This window comes from Lolium perenne, chromosome 4 (genome assembly GCF_019359855.2).
Source record: "Lolium perenne isolate Kyuss_39 chromosome 4, Kyuss_2.0, whole genome shotgun sequence".
Lineage (NCBI taxonomy): Eukaryota > Viridiplantae > Streptophyta > Magnoliopsida > Poales > Poaceae > Lolium > Lolium perenne.
In genome coordinates this window covers 59,159,060-59,174,688 of record NC_067247.2, presented here as the reverse complement: position 1 = coordinate 59,174,688, position 15,629 = coordinate 59,159,060, and the positions used below count along the sequence as shown (strand labels likewise).

General features: G+C 44.0%; 1 long non-coding RNA gene across 2 annotated transcripts in view; it reads left to right on the top strand.

The window, feature by feature from the left end:
• LOC127292663 (uncharacterized) overlaps window positions 1-11,093 on the top strand; it is an 81,095-nt gene extending 70,002 nt beyond the window's left edge. For both annotated transcript variants that reach the window (XR_007845298.2, XR_007845296.2), the window contains exons 4-5: window positions 10,241-10,351; window positions 10,822-11,093. This is a non-coding gene — a long non-coding RNA (uncharacterized lncRNA). The remainder of the gene's footprint in view (window positions 1-10,240; window positions 10,352-10,821) is intronic.
• The last annotated feature ends 4,536 nt before the right edge of the window (window positions 11,094-15,629 follow it).

Genomic DNA, 15,629 nt, shown 5'->3' with positions numbered 1-15,629 from the left:
AAGGGAGTTGGCGATGCGCCTAGATTGGTTTGTGGTGAACGTGATTGTTGTTTATTTCATAAACCCTAGATACATATTTATAGTCCGTAGACTTTCTAACGTGGGAATAATCCCAACCGTGCACGAGCCAAACTCTAACTAACCGATACGTATCCTACTATATTACAGATACACGGGCCAACTAGCCCAAACTTTGCATAACAGGCCGATTCATGTATTTCTTCCATGTATATTCTTCAAGTCCATCTTGATCGCGGCCCACCTTTGACTCGGTCAAATTCTGGTGATAACAGCTACAGCGGAGCGTGTCTCTCTCCCATAAAGTGAATGCTAGGATCCATTTTATTCAAACAAAACAAAAACAAAAATAAACCGACGCTCCAAGAAAAGCACATAAGATGTGATGGAATAAAAATATAGTTTCAGGGGAGGAACCTGATAATATTGTCGATGAAGAAGGGGATGCCTTGGGCATCCCCAAGCTTAGACACTTGAGTCTTCTTAGAATATGCAGGGGTGAACCACCGGGGCATCCCCAAGCTTAGAGCTTTCACTCTCCTTGATCATGTTGTATCATCTCCCTCTCTTGATCCTTGAAAACTTCCTCCACACCAAACTTAGAACAACTCATTAGAGGATTAGTGGACAATAAAAATTAACATGTTCAGAGGTGACATAATCATTCTTAACACTTCTGGATATTGCATAAAGCTACTGGACATTCATGGATCAAAGAAATTCATCCAACATAGCAAAAGAGGCAATGCGAAATAAAAGGCAGAATCTGTCAAAATAGAACAGTTCGTATTGACGAATTTTATCGAGGCACCAGACTTGCTCAAATGAAAATGCTCAAATCGAATGAAAGTTGCGTACATATCTGAGGATCACTCACGTAAATTGGCATAATTTTCTGAGTTACCTAAAGAGAATTTTTCCCAGATTCGTGACAGCAAAGAAATCTGTTTCTGCGCAGTAATCCAAATCTAGTATGAACTTTACTATCAACGACTTTACTTGGCACAACAAAACACTAAACTAAGATAAGGAGAGGTTGCTACAGTAGTAAACAACTTCCAAGACACAAAATAAAAACAAAGTACTGTAGTAAAAACCATGGGTTGTCTCCCATAAGCGCTTTTCTTTAACGCCTTTCAGCTAGGCGCAGAAAGTGTGTATCAAGTATTATCAAGAGACGAAGTGTCAACATCATAGTTTGTTCTAATAATAGAATCAAAAGGTAACTTCATTCTCTTTCTAGGGAAGTGTTCCATACCTTTATTGAGAGGAAATTGATATTTTATATTACCTTCCTTCATATCAATGATAGCACCAACGGTTCGAAGAAAAGGTCTTCCCAATATAATGGGGCAAGATGCATTGCATTCAATATCCAAGACAACAAAATCAACGGGGACAAGGTTATTGTTAACGGTAATGCGAACATTATCAACTTTCCACAAAGGTTTCTTTGTAGAATGATCAGCAAGATTAACATCCAAATAACAATTTTTTAGCGGTGGCAAGTCAAGCATATTATAAATTTTCTTAGGCATAACGGAAATACTTGCACCAAGATCACATAAGGCATTACAATCAAAATCTTTAACCTTCATCTTAATGATGGGCTCCCAACCATCCTCTAGCTTTCTAGGAATAGAGGCTTCGCGCTCTAGTTTCTCTTCTCTAGCTTTTATGAGAGCATTTGTAATATGTTGCGTGAAAGCCAAATTTATAGCACTAGCATTAGGACTTTTTGCAAGAACTTTATAACTTCAGAGATGTTGCAATCATCAAAATTTAAACCATTATAATCTAAAGCAATGGGATCATCATCCCCAATGTTGGAAAAAATTTCAGCAGCTTTATCACAGGCAGTTTCAGCAGTTTTAGCAGTTTCAGACAGTTTCTCGCGCTTTGCATCAGAAGTGGAAACATTGCTAACACCAATTCTTTTATTATTAATAGTAGGAGGTGCAGCAACATGTGTAGCATTAGCATTACTAGTCGTGGTAATAGTCCAAACTTTAGCTACATTCTTCTCTTTAGCTAGTTTTTCATTTTCTTCTCTATCCCACCTAGCACGCAGTTCAGCCATTAATCTTATATTCTCATTAATTCTAACTTGGATGGCATTTGCTGTAGTAACAATTTTGTTTTCAATATCCCTATTAGGCATAACTTTCGATTTCAAAAGATCAACATCAGCAGCAAGACTATCGACTTTAAAAGCAAGTATATCAATTTTCCCAAGCTTTTCTTCAACAGATTTGTTAAAAGCAGTTTGTGTACTAATAAATTCTTTAAGCATGGCTTCAAGTCCAGGGGGTGAATTCTTATTATTGTTGTAAGAATTCCCATAAGAATTACCATAGCCGTTGCCATTATTATAAGGATATGGCCTATAGTTGTTACTAGAATTGTTTCGGTAAGCATTGTTGTTGAAATTATTATTTTTAATGAAGTTTACATCAACATGTTCTTCTTGGGCAACCAATGAAGCTAATGGAACATTATTAGGATCAACATTAGTCCTATCATTCACAAGCATAGACATAATAGCATCAATCTTATCACTCAAGGAAGAGGTTTCTTCGACAGAATTTACCTTCTTACCTTGTGGAGCTCTTTCCGTGTGCCATTCAGAGTAATTGATCATCATATTATCAAGAAGCTTTGTTGCTTCACCAAGAGTGATGGACATAAAGGTACCTCCAGCAGCTGAATCCAATAAATTCCGCGAAGAAAAATTTAGTCCTGCATAGAAGGTTTGGATGATCATCCAAGTAGTCAGTCCATGGGTTGGGCAATTTTTAACCAGAGATTTCATTCTTTCCCATGCTTGTGCAACATGTTTAGTATCTAATTGTTTAAAATTCATTATGCTACTCCTCAAAGATATAATTTTAGCAGGGGGATAATATCTACCAATAAAAGCATCCTTGCATTTAGTCCATGAATCAATACTATTCTTAGGCAGAGATAGCAACCAATCTTTAGCTCTTCCTCTTAATGAGAAAGGGAACAATTTTAATTTTATAATGTCACCATCTACATCTTTATATTTTTGCATTTCACATAGTTCAACAAAATTATTAAGATGGGCAGCAGCATCATCAGAACTAACACCAGAAAATTGCTCTCGCATAACAAGATTCAATAAAGCAGGTTTAATTTCAAAGAATTCTGCTGTAGTAGCAGGTGGAGCAATAGGTGTGCATAAGAAATCATTATTATTTGTGGTTGTGAAGTCACACAACTTAGTATTTTCAGGGGTGGCCATTTTAGCAGTAGTAAATAAAGCAAACTAGATAAAGTAAATGCAAGTAACTAATTTTTTTGTGTTTTTGATATAGCAAACAAGATAGCAAATAAAGTAAAACTAGCAACTAATTTTTTTGTATTTTGATTTAGTGCAGCAAACAAAGTAGTAAATAAAACTAAGCAAGACAAAAACAAAGTAAAGAGATTGGGAAGTGGAGACTCCCCTTGCAGCGTGTCTTGATCTCCCCGGCAACGGCGCCAGAAATTTGCTTGCTGTCCACAACTGGCGCGTGGTTGACGTGGGAGGTTTGATGGCGGTTGACGGGATTGATGGAGTGTCTTGATTCGTCCCCGGCAACGGCGCCAGAAATTTGCTTGATGCGTGTGGTTGACACGTCCGTTGGGAACCCCAAGAGGAAGGTGTGATGCGCACAGCGGCAAGTTTCCCTCAGTAAGAAACCAAGGTTTAATCGAACCAGTAGGAGTCAAGAAGCACGTTGAAGGTTGATGGCGGCGGGATGTAGTGAGGCGCAACACCAGAGATTCCGGCGCCAACGTGGAACCTGCACAACACAACCAAAGTACTTTGCCCCAACGAAACAGTGAGGTTGTCAATCTCACCGGCTTGCTGTAACAAAGGATTAACCGTATTGTGTGGAAGATGATTGTTTGCTGAAAACAGTAAAACAGTATTGCAGTAGATTGTATTTCAGTATAGAGAATTGGACCAGGGTCCACAGTTCACTAGAGGTGTCTCTCCCATAAGATAAACAGCATGTTGGGTGAACAAATTACAGTTGGGCAATTGACAAATAAAGAGGGCATGACCATGCACATACATATTATGATGAGTATAGTGAGATTTAATTGGGCATTACGACAAAGTACATAGACCGCTATCTAGCATGCATCTATGCCTAAAAAGTCCACCTTCAGGTTATCATCCGAACCCCCTCCAGTATTAAGTTGCTAACAACAGACAATTGCATTAAGTATTGCGCGTAATGTAATCAGTAACTACATCCTTGAACATAGCACCAATGTTTTATCCCTAGTGGCAACAGCACATCCATAATCTTAGAGATTTGTCACTTCCCAGATTCACGGAGACATGAACCCACTATCGAGCATAAATACTCCCTCTTGGAGTTACAAGCATCTACTTGGCCAGAGCATCTACTAGTAACGGAGAGCATGCAAGATCATAAACAACACATAGACATAACTTTGATAATCAACATAACAAGTATTCTCTATTCATCGGATCCCAACAAACGCAACATATAGAATTACAGATAGATGATCTTGATCATGTTAGGCAGCTCACAAGATCCGACAATTAAGCACAATGGGGAGAAGACAACCATCTAGCTACTGCTATGGACCCATAGTCCAGGGGTAGACTACTCACTCATCACTCCGGAGGCGACCATGGCGGCGTAGAGTCCTCTGGGAGATGAATCCCTCTCCGGCAGGGTGCCGGAGGCGATCTCCTGAATCCCCCGAGATGGGATTGGCGGCGGCAGCGTCTCAGTAAGGTTTTCCGTATCGTGGCTCTCGGTACTGGGGGTTTCACGACGGAGGCTTTAAGTAGGCGGAAGGGCAGGTCAAGAGGCGGCACGAGGGGCCCACACTACAGGCCGGCGCGGCCAGGGCTTGGGCCGCGCCGCCCTGTAGTCTGGCCACCTCGTGGCCCCACTTCGTCTCCTCTTCGGTCTTCTGGAAGCTTCGTGGCAAAATAGGACCCTGGGCGTTGATTTCGTCCAATTCCGAGAATATTTCCTTACTAGGATTTCTGAAACCAAAACAGCAGAAACAAAGAATCGGCTCTTCGGCATCTTGTTAATAGGTTAGTTCCAGAAAATGCACGAATATGACATAAAGTGTGCATAAAACATGTAGATAACATCAATAATGTGGCATGGAACACAAGAAATTATCGATACGTCGGAGACGTATCAAATACTCCATATGCTAATTTCTGGTACTGCGGGTACCACTGTTTTGAAGGAGATAAAACTTCACTAATAAAATATACCGGCCTTTGCACTCCATGTAGTTTTCCTTCTTCTTCTCTTTCAACGACTAGCACCGTGCTAACCACCTGGGGTGTGGCTGCGATGTATAGCAGGAGAGGTTCCTTCTCTTTCGGCGCCACCAGGATTGGTGGTGTCGAAATTGTGCGCTTCAAATCCTCGAAAGCTCTATCAGCCTCTTCGTTCCACTGGAATTTCTCCCCTTGCTTGATTAAAGCATAGAACGGTAACGCTTTTTCTCCCAGCCTGGCGACAAATCTGCTTAAAGCTGCGACTCGCCCAGTTAACTGCTGTATTTCCTTTAACTTTGTTGGCTTCCTCATGGTTACTATCGCTTGGATTTTTTCGGGATTTGCCTCAATCCCTCTCGCTGAAACTAGAAAACCAAGAAGTTCTCCTGCAGGGACGCCAAAGGAACACTTCGTCGGGTTCAACTTGAGGCAGAATTTGTCAAGGTTGTCGAAAGTTTCCTTCAAATCCTCAATTAGCGTCGTTCCCTTCTTTGATGTTATGACGACATCGTCAATGTACACTTGTACGTTTTTCCCAATTTGTGTCGCCAAGCACTTTTGCATCATCCTCTGATATGTTGTTCCCGCGTTTTTCAGACCAAAAGGCATTGTTCTGTAGCAAAACACGCCATAAGTTGTGATGAACGCTGTTTTGACCTCATCCTCTTCTTTCAATCTGATCTGGTTATAACCAGAGTATGCATCCAAGAAGGAAAGACGTTCACATCCTACCGTGGAGTCGATGATTTGGTCGATCCTCGGGAGGGGAAAGTGATCCTTTGGACAATGTTTACTGAGACACGTAAAATAGACGCACATGCGAAGGACTTTAGTGTTTTTCTTCGGCACCAACACTGGATTTGCTACCCATGTAGCCTCTGTATGCAGCTCTTTTATAAAACCAGCTTCTCTTAGTCAATCTATTTCTGACAGCATAGCTTTGCGGTTTGGCTCCGAAAAACGCCGCAACGGTTGTTTGATTGGTCTCGCTAGTGGATCCAAGTTTAGGTGGTGCTCGGCAAGTTCCCTGTGTACTCCTGGCATGTCAGCTGGACACCATGCGAAGATTTTCCAGTTCTCACGGAGGAACTCGACGAGCGCGCTTTCCTATGCGAGGTCCATATCTTTTGCGATGGACGTCGTATTCTTCGGGTCTTTCGGGTGAATCTGCACCTCCTTAGAATTTTTCTCAGTGTTGAAAGTTGATTCTTTGTTTGGCCTTCCTACATCTGGCAGCACATCATAGTCAGTCGTGAGTCTTGACGCCATATATTCTGCTTGCATCCCGAAAGTTTCTGACAGTCGATGAAAATCCTTATCGCACTTATCGGCTAGCGCAAAGCTCCCTTTGACTGTGATTGGTCCCTTAGGCCCAGGCATCCTCCATAATAAGTACGTGTAATGTGGTACCGCCATAAACCTAGCATATGCTGGTCGTTCCAACAACGCGTGGTATTGTGATGGGAAATCCACGACTTCGAATTCCAGCCTCTCTATTCTGTAGTTTTCTCGAGTGCCAAACTGAACATCGAGATTAATCTTCCCCAGCGGATAACTTGGCTTCTCTGGTGTAATGCCGTGGAATCATGTGTCAGTTGGTTTTAGATTTGCTAGGGATATGTTCATCTTCCTTAATGTATCTGCATACATAAGGTTTAAACTGCTGCCGCCATCTATGAACACTCGAGATACGTCGAATCCTGCAATTACTGCTGGTAAGATAAGTGCTGATTGCCCTGGTCGAGGAACTTGCTGTGGATGATCCGCTATTGTGAAGCCAATATCTTGCCCTGACCAATTAAGATACTCGACTGTTGGTGGAGGCATCTTCTCTGCCATGAACACCTGTCGCGAGATTACTTTCTGAGCTCTATTGGATGGCCTGCCTTTCTGAATCATCGAGACCGCTCCATTGGAATTGGGATCAACATAAGGCGGTGGTGCAGGTGCTGCCGCAATTCTGAGCTGGTGTCGATTATCGTCCGTAATTGCGGGAGGGGTGGTAGGTGAATTTCACTCCTGGGCCCCTGAGGATTTCTGGGTGCTGCCTGAGCATTGGCATGCCCAGCCCACCTTAACATTGCCTGAAAATTTCGGCAATCCTTCTGCAAATGTCCCGACTGTCTTTTCCCGTTGTTGTCAAGATAAAAATGCATTTGACACGGCCCGTTCATCATCTCCTCGGGAGACATGAAAGGCCTTTGGAACCTCGACCCAGAGTTTTGCCTGTTGTTTCGCGAGTCATCTCTATTGTCGCCTCGCTGCTCGTTACTCCTCTGGTAATCATCTCTATTGTTTCCTCCAGCGCTTGCTCGGAAGCCAGCCGAAATTTGCCCAGGCGCATCATAACCCGAGTACTGCCGAGGAAATCGTCGCCTATTTTGATAATTTCGGCCGCGGTCCTCCTCCGGTGATCTATGCCGTTTGTTGTGAACAACATCTTCTCCATCTGCCCATCTGTTTGCTATCTCCATCAATGCTGATACTGTTTTTGGATTGGTTCTCCCTAAATCCTCGACAAAATCTCCTCGCCTGATTCCTGCGACAAACGCATCTATCGCTCTCTCGTCAGATATATTCTCTGCCGAGTTTTTGATGATATTCCACCTCTGGATATATTTTCTCATTGATTCGTATGGCTTCTGTCGACATGCCCGCAATTCCTCTAGCGATGCTGGTTTTTTGCAGGTGGATCGGAAATTCTTGACGAATATGTCCTCGAAGCTATCCCAGCTGTCGATAGATCCTGGAGGAAGCTTTTTGATCCAAGATCGCGCGGCTCCACTTAAATGCACCTGGATGCTTTGCATAGCTGTTGCTCTGGTCCCTCCAGTGAGCTTCACCGTCTCGAGGTAATCAACTAGCCAATCCTCTGGATCTTGCATGCCGTCGAATTTCTTGAAGTTATCAGGCAACTTAAATCCCGAAGGGACTCGAGTTTTTCGTACTCTCCTTGTGAAGCATGGTAAACCGCACATATCCTCGTCGTTTAGTTCTGGGGAGTGCCGATGTTCCCTTCTGCTTTGCCGTGCTCTGTCCACCCTTGCTTGTGCTGCCGTGTCTCTTGCTCCACTTGTTCCTTCGGGAGTCGCTGCTGCTGCTGCCGCAGGTCGTGGACTTTTTTGCCTGGCTGTTCCTTCGGGCGGTGTTGATGCAAACGCCGTTCCCATGGCTCCAACTCCTGCCATTGCCATGTTGTATAGTGCTTCCCTTGGATCTCCTGGAGGTGGCCTGGACGCAAGGATAAAGGCTTGTGTCGCCATATACCCAGCTTCTGGTGTCTTGGGGATAATATTCCCTCTTGTGTCTATCGACATAAAAGACATGTCGAGGTTTTGAACCAAGTGCTCTCTTTTCCCTTCGGGTATATGTTGCAACCTTGACCTTGCTCTGTTTCGAGCTTCCCTGTGGCTATCTCCCGAGGTTCTAGATTGTCGACTCAGCTCTGCCCTTCGCCTGCTTGACGCAGAGGCTGCCTCCTTTCTTCTGTTCAGGGCAGCTGTCTGTTTTTCCAATTCCCTCGCGGCCTGTGCGAGCCTATATTGATATGCTTGTAATTCTTCTGGTGTGGCTGTTGTAGCCATTGGTTCTGAGCCATCCATAGCTCTTGCGGCTCTGTCCCATGCTGCTTGCGGGAGTTGAACTCTATCACGAGGTTCAGACCCGATATATTTGTTGCCTAGACCTCGTCGTAAATCAGAGGGATCGACATATGGATTTCCCAAATCGTCGAAAGCCTCAGATGTTTCCTCTTGATCACGGCTTGGTTCTCCGATGACGTAAATCTGATGGTATTTTGTATTCAGATCTAAGCTGGGTTTGGTGACACCATCATAAAGATTGGTGAAGACCTTGCCCACTGTGGCAGACTTGTCGATGAAGTCGAAGCTGTCGACACTGCTCGAGTCATCGCTTATATAGGAGTCCGCAGATGACTCGAAGGACATGTTGCTGAAGATCTTGGCAAGATTTTCGCTTGCCCTGGTGCTGATGAAGCGTGGCGATGAAGTCTCCTCTTCGCCTGACTCGATCGACGATGTTGAGCTTGAAAAATCGGAATCGACCGCCGAAAATCCCGACGAGATCGGAACTTCGAGACGATACGTTCCCTCTTTCTCGACTCGAAAGTGGAATCTTCCGAACGTCATCTCCATAGGCTCCTCCAGATACACATATGCATCCAAACGGGAGGGCGGGTGAGGCACAAAATCGACAAGACCAGTTGCGATCTGTTTACCTCGATCCATTGTGTTGCTTGCGGTTGATGAAGTCGACGATCTTGAACGTGCCATCGAGACCAGATCCTTGATGCCTCTAATTCCCACAGACGGCGCCAATTGACAAGGTATTAACTTGTCAATGCCTACGGGTTGTAGACTAGGGTTTAGTTGGATGTAGAGGGCAAGTAGATCTCGAAGGTTTCAGCCGAAAAGTACTCGGCGATTATGAAAACTAGGGTTTGAGAGACAATGATTCGATGCTTTCTTTGTCCCTCGACTACCCCTTATATAGGAGGTGGAGTCGAGGGATTCGTACTGTACAAATTACAGAGTCCGGGAGGGTTTACAACTCATCCCGCAAGATTACAAACACCATCTCTATTACAATTCTAATTTTCCTTAATATCAACTTGGGCTTCCGAATCTTCATATTCTTCGGGTCGTGGGCCTTCAGTAAACCCAGGGTACTATCTTCGGCAGGCCCATTGGGGATGCCTATGTCAAGTAGTATTAGAACCGTTCAATATAAAATTATAACCGTTCATTGCTAGTTAGCTTTGAGGAATTAGTGGCAGTTTCCAAAGTTAGTGTCTGTGTACTGTGTGCCCATATATCTACTTATTATTTAGCTTTTGTTTGTACATGTGAATTCTTGATCTCTCTTGATAAACTGAATGATGGATACCCATTTTAGCATATCTTGTTGCAGCACCATGTATTTAGTGTGTTCTGGAGCGCACAAACCCCAGTCATCGCACCGGATTCTTAGTGTCGAGCTCACCACGCTCCAACTGAAGCAACCTTGTCTTCTCCATATTTGGTAAGTCTTCTATCCATCCCATTCTCCTCTTTGGTTGATTGGCCATGATGCCATGCATTATATTTGAGTCAAGTCCCTATGTGATATGAAGCTATGGTCTGCATATCTTTGTATTAGAATTTGGCAAAGTTTAGTTGTTGGACAATGTACAGTGTTATGTACCCGATACTAGTTAACTAGTTAAAATAATCTAGTTACCTCGAGGCATGCTATGCTATTTCTGTCCATGGAACGGCAGACAACTGTTGCACATGTGCTTCATAATAGGATCCAATTTGTACTTTTATTCATGTGCTGACTTGTAAAATGCAGGCCATCCTGAACCATTGAATGAATATTTTTGCGCAGAAACACATGGCGTTGCCTTTTGCTCATATTAATTCCTTCCACAATAATAAGTACAGTTGTGGCAATCTTTTAAAGCATCAACTTGTGGATTAATTTGACTTTAGATGCTCGTTGTTGTGCAGGATGGATGGATGAGATCCTGATGATGCAGCAGCAAGAAGGGGACCTGTAGGTTGGAAGAGTTCGTCCAGGTGGACGGACATTATTTTGTTCTTCATGCTTCGGCTGATCATTGATGTTGCCTGCTGTAGGGATATGGTCCTGTGGCGGGTTTATACATTTTGCGCTAGATTCAGTTGTAGCCTTCTGCTTTTTTGTATACACGTGCTTTGTGGAAATCTATTGTAACAGACTTATTTATGGATCTTATCAAAAGAGTTTCATGTATTCATCATGACTGTGCAATTGGAAAAATAAAACTTGACAAGTAGGACCTGTAAAAAACTGGATGGTTGAATTATTTGAGTGGTCTGACAAGTGGGACCTGCTGATTTGTGGGATCAGCCCAAGATGAAATAAACGTAAAAAGGCCAAGGCCTAAGGTAGGAGAAGGCCGTTAAAAGGCTAAGGCCTAATAGGGAAATGGACAAAAACAAGCACGCACACTGGTAGAAAAAACGGCTTTCGTCGCGGTTTGCAACAGCCATTAGTCGCGGTTGCGCAACCGCGACTAACGATGCGCGACTAAAGGCCCCCCCCCCCCCCCCTTTAGTCGCGGTTGCTTACGAACCGCGACTAAAGGCCCCGCCACGTGGGCGGCTGGTATGCGCCGGGGCGAAGGACCTTTAGTCCCGGTTTGTAACACGAACCGGGACTAAAGGCTATTTCGAGTTATTTTTTTAATTCATTTGGGTTTCTAATTATTTTTCACTCCCTCTATTTTTCTATTTTTTTAGAATTTCTACTATTTCTGTTATTTGCATAATTTAGTCACTAACTACACTTAATCTCTAGTCAAATTTCTTACCTGTGGTCGAACTTCCCGCTCGGTCACCCATCCTCCCACTACTCCAGCACTAGCACGCTTAACTTCCAAGTTCCTTTCCCATCCTCCTTCCAAGTGCTTCGCGCGCATGTTGTTGATACTAGTATCATATCAATCCTATTAACATGTTGGTCGATGTCACACTTCTTTATTGTTTGAATGTCAAATAATTATTTTAATAAACAAAAGTAATGATGTAATAATAATCTTGAATAAATAAATAAATATTAACTTTTTAATGTTATATTATAATTAATTTTTTTTTAATTTTTTTTTTTGCCAAACCTAAAACCTGAAAATTTGAAAATCTAAAAATTGGCTAACTTTATGGTTAAGTAATAGTAATCTTTATGCAAGATGCAATTATTAATTTAAAATTAAAAAATATAAAATACGGAATTTCTGGCAAAAACTAAAATCTTCCTGCTTTCATATTTTCATTTGGAATTTTGAGAATCTAAAAATTGGCTAACCGGGTAAACCATTTTTTTCCGACGTCGTATGCAAAAGTTATTGCGGTTTTACCATTTTTTAAAAAAAAATTGCAAAAAAATGAAAATTTGAATTTTTTAATTTCTCCGAATAGTAGGTTGCATAACATCCAAGAATCTGAAAACAATTTTTTTTTTGAATTTTCTATCATTTTCTTTTGTATTTTACAAAGCAAAAAAAGGCGATCCAGGGGGGGGGGGTGCAGGGTGCGTGGGGAGTGAAAAATGCGGAAAAACCTTTAGTCGCGGTTGGGGACACCAACCGCGACTAAAGGGGCCGCATCCTTCCATAGCCCTTTAGTCCCAGTTGGTGTTACCAACCGCGACTAAAGGGGTACCCTTTCGTCTCGGATGGAGCATTAGTCGCGGGTTGCCTCCCGAACCGCGACTAAAGCCCCCTTTAGTCGCGGTTCGAATATTTCCGCGACTAATGGGGCTGGACGGAAGCCCTTTTTTCTACCAGTGGCACACAGGAAAAAAGGCTGGAGTTATTGGACTTAGCCCATCTAAATCACGTAAATGGGCCGGCCTGATTTTAATCTATGACGATTTGATTTCGTCGCTATTTTTCCACGTTGGATTGGCCACATAGGATCTGATGTGGCCTATCCAGATTGACAATGACGATATTGGATCGTCATAATTTTATGATAATCCAATATCGTCATAGACAACTATGACGATTCTAAATAAAACGTCATTGTAGTTAATTCCTGACGCTCCATTTTTGACGATTAGTTTTTTGTCATAAGATCGTCATAGATAAAAAAATATGACGATTTACTGACGAAAATGGAGGGTCGTAGGTCAACATATTTCTTGTAGTGATCTCGGTTGAACTGGCTACAGTCCACACCAGGTATGGAGATTTTCACCGTGCTAGGGTGAAGCTTGATTCTACCAGACCTTTGACGTGCTTTGTTCCGTTGACACTAGAGGGGCAGGAAAGGATTTTCATGCAGATTAAATATGAGAAATTGCCCAAATTTTGTGATCACAGTGGTCTCATGGGACACACTTACATGGAGTGTGGTACAGGGGAGTTTGAGGACTCGGAGCTCCAGTTTGGCTCATGGATGCTCTCCGAGGAAATGTACTGGCGGCCAGGGACTCATAGGACTCGTGTTCGGATCTCAGGCCGGGGCATTGGTGGTGATCGTGGCTTTGGACAGACTGCAGGTCGTGGTGGTGGGCTTGGCCGCGGTGGTGATGACGGGCGTGGTCCAAGGCCCACCAGAGAGTACCGCAAATGGATTCCGAAGGGTGGAGATGCAATCTTGCGAAAGAGAACTTCCGAAGATGCAGGCTTGGGAGATGGGGATGAAACTGTTGATGATCTCCAGGACACGGCGTCAAGCCCGCTTAAGCCACCAGCGCCCAACGCCGGGGATGCAAGTGAAAATCAAGGGGTAAGAAAGAAGCTGGATATGACAGGGGAGGAGAAGATGGAGGTGCCTCCACCTCCTCCTGCTTATGTTCCCCCAAGAGAGCTGAAAAAACAGAAGAGGTCGGTATTGGCAAAGAACAAATCTGAATCCGGGAAGAACTCACACAATGAAGAGCAGCAGGGGACTGAGAAAACTGGTTTGGCGGCCTCCTCCACGGAGGACCACCCAGTGCAATGAGTTGCTTAAGTCTCAACTATCGTGGTTTTGGGGTGATGCGACGGTTAAGGAGATTCACGATCTCGCGAAACAACACGCCCCAACTATGCTTTGTATCCAGGAGACCCAACTTTCAAAGAATAGGGTAGAAGGACTAGCACGCTCTCTTGGTTTTAATAATTCTTTTGCTGTAAGCAGTTCAGGCCGTAGTGGCGGTCTGGGCTTGTTTTGGAACAATGAAATAAACATAGAGATTCTACCTTACTCTCAGTACCACATTGACGCTATTGTTTCATCTCCCTCTTTTGAACCTTGGCGCTTAACGTGTGTATATGGAGAGGCTCAAGTCAGTGAACGCCACAAAACGTGGGATTTACTGAAATTTCCCAAATCAGCTTACCCACATCCGTGGTTGTGTATTGGTGATTTCAACGAGGTACTCCGCTTGGAGGAACATGAAGGAGGGAATGAAAGGAACCATGCCCAAGTGGCGGCTTTCCGAGAGACAGTGGATATCTGTGGTCTCTATGACCTAGGATTCACTGGAATATCATGGACTTTTGAGAAGAAAGTGGCAGGGGGTACGTACTGTCGAGTTCGTCTGGATAGGGCTTTGGCGTCGACCAGTTGGTGTGCCCGCTACCCCTTAGCTGAAGTGCAACATCTTGCTTCGTCGGTTACATCTGATCATATTCCTATCCTACTGAAGATGGAGCCGGGCTCAGATGCCGAACTGAGGCCTCGGCCTTTATTCCGATATGAGACCATGTGGGAGACCCATACTGATTTTAAACAGATGCTTGATCAGGTTTGGACAAGGGGGGACCTTGTAATGATATGAATGATCTACAACAGAAGTTAGCATCACTCTCTGGTTCCTGGCTCAATGGGGATCATCTACTTTTGGCCATGTCCGAAAGGAAATCCGTCAGCTGAAGCGAGAGCTAGAACAACGGCGATCTGCGCCACTCCGAGTTGGCCCATCATATGAAGAAATCAAAGTGACCGAGCGACTAGTCGAATTACATTACAGGGAGGAAGTTGTGTGGCGGCAGAGGTCTCGTATTCAGTGGCTCTCTGAGGGAGACAAGAATACACATTTTTTTCATCAAAGAGCAAGTCGCCGGAGGAAGAAGAATAAAATCGTGCGCTTGGAAAGAGCAGATGATACTTTCACTGAAGATCAAGCCGAGCTGCAGCATAGGTCCCGAGCCTTTTATGATGACTTGTACAAATCTGAAGGAACACGAGGCATGGAGGAGGTCCTTAATGCGGTTCCGGTGACAGTCACAGCCGATATGAATGCGAGGTTGGTTGCACCGTTTGGTGAACAAGAAGTCAAGACAGCCCTTTTCCAAATGTACCCGGCTAAGGCTCCAGGGCCAGATGGCTTCCCAGCACATTTTTTCTAACGGCACTGGGATGTTTGTGGGGAGGAAGTTACCCGCTCAGTTCTCAGGATCTTGAGAGGGGAGGAGAGCCCAGAGGGCATCAACAAGACATTCATTGTGCTGATCCCTAAAGTGGCACAACCTGAGGATCTTGGGAAGTTTCGTCCCATCAGTCTTTGCAATGTTATCTATAAGATTGCCTCAAAAGTTCTTGCCAACAGGTTGAAGGTTATCTTACCAGACATTATCTCAGAGGAGCAATCTGCGTTTGTCCCTGGGAGGTTAATAACAGATACTATTATCATCACGTTGTTGCCTGCCAAAACCCACCGGCGAGCAGCGACGAGCAACACGAAGAGCCGGGAGGCTCCCAGAGCGGCTGATGGGCCCTGGTCCCTCGGGCGACGGCCCGCAAAGATCCGGCACACGTCCTGGCTATTACGAGGCCGTGCCACCTGA